Raw genomic sequence first — 2166 nt, forward strand, 5'->3', positions numbered from 1 at the left:
ATTGGAGGACTACTCAGCAGTAAAAAACAAGGACTTCTTGAATTTTGCTTACAAATGGATGGAAATAGAAAACACTATCCTGAGTGAGGTAAGCCAGACCCCAAAAGAGGAACATGGGATGTACTCACCCATATTTGGTTTCTAGCCATAAACAAAGGACATTGAGCCTATAATTAAAAGGAGAACTTAAAAGTCTGAGAATGCCTTAATATGAGAGATGAGTGGACAAGGAAATCCAGAGAAAGTAGGTTATGAATAAAGGAAGGTATGTGAAATCAGCATAGGGCTGTGGGAAAGAATAACAAGAATGAACAATCGAGTTACTTTCCTATCTATGACACCTTCCCTGAGAATAGGAATTTGAGCATCTTTGGATTTGGTCTGAAGTGGAAGCAGATAGAATCTCAAGACACCAAGAGTAGATCCAGAAGTAAGAGACAGAACTAAAAGACAGAAACTGGGAATATTAGCTTATTCCAACCCAGTAGTGTGAGAACAGAAGGATGGAGGTGAGATGGAAGGCCGGAGAGGTAGACGGGTCCTGCTGCATTCGCTCTGACTTTTATACTCTGCATTTTGTGCTGAGCATCAGGCCAAAGCTGGTTTCCTGCTTTCTCTTGGCTCCACATCCAGCTCAGTCATTTATTACCTCTCACTGCACAGGGTTCTAACAATCAGATAGTCATTTCTCCAAACGTACTTATCTGAATCTTTAAGACATGGTCCACTACATTTCTGTAGAACTCTAAATAAATCACCTTGGTATTTGTGAGAGAGGAAGAATATCAACATTTATCAAATTGGTTGACCAACCATGAACATCTGAGTGTAGACAGGTAAGAAATGATCTGTCACCATGGGAGGAAGTTTGCTGTTATTTGAAGTATTCAGCTTGAAATATGAACCTGTCTAGAATTTGCAGTGGCATTTTCAAAACAGAAACACTGTGACAGAGAAATTAGTTGTCATTGTGTCATTATAGTATTGCATAATACAAAATTCATATTGGATTGAGCTTGGATTAGAGCGGTGCACATGGTGCAAAGTGGAGACAGTCCAGTGATGATTATTATTGATTATTACGGTTGATTATTCAAACATAGGACCCATGGGTACAGAATAAGTCTAAGAAAGCTGTCAGTTTCAGTTAACCCAAGGAAAACTCATTTGTAGCTTTCTAATTTTACTGGTTTCAGCCAGTTGAAAAGGTGATTCTCTTTCATTTATTTTTATCTTTAATTTTTGATCTTCTCTTTGTATTCTAAGTATTATAGTTATAGCAATGATGGTGACCCTCAGCTGATTGTAAATTTTGCAGGGAAGTGAAAATAATGTTCCAGTGGATAAATTAAGAAGGGGGATAGTGTGTGGGAAGAAGTATAGGGAATATAAGTAAACACAGAAATTCATTAATTCATCCATGCATACATTTAGTAAAAATATTAGTATTTGCTAAACACTTATTTTGAAAGACATAGAAGTAATTGATAAGGAGAAATGAGAGTAAGATGTAAGATAAACAGTAAGATATAAGTGGTTAAGGCTGTTTGGCAGTAAAAACCTTCATTGGAAGTAGAAATATGTAGAGAAGCTTATGTGAAGAGTAAAGTTCAAGATACAAAATACAACTCAGGAAGAGTAGTTCCCAACAAGAGAATAGAGTTGTGTAGGGGAGTCATTTAATCATTATTAAGCCACAACTGGCCAAAGTTCCTAGAGCAATTGACGGTGGGGTTACAGCATCAATTGATACATCTACACACAAACCCTATGCCTACAAGAGAACAATATGGAAGAAGGGCTGGAAAATGGTAATAAGAAGAAGACTAGGTCGAGACATCTGCTTTACCTGAGTTTTCTACACTTGACAAGGAAGGTACAGCCAGGATATGTCAGCAATATTGTTGCCTAATCAAAACCTGAAAATGACAATGCCAATTGGCATACCAACATGGATTGGAGAAATCTCACAAGGATTCACCCTTAGAAGAGCTATAGGTTGCTGAAAGAGGAAGAATCAGTCTTTTCTAGGGATGAGTCAATACCTGGAAGTTATCTTTCTACGCATATGAAAAATACTAAGTTATCTCAGCAGGTTGTTTCTACAAACTTATATACACATAAGCATTATATATAATTATAAAATTATAATTAAAGATTAAGAGG

Source organism: Microtus ochrogaster, linkage group LG3 (genome assembly GCF_000317375.1).
Source record: "Microtus ochrogaster isolate Prairie Vole_2 linkage group LG3, MicOch1.0, whole genome shotgun sequence".
Lineage (NCBI taxonomy): Eukaryota > Metazoa > Chordata > Mammalia > Rodentia > Cricetidae > Microtus > Microtus ochrogaster.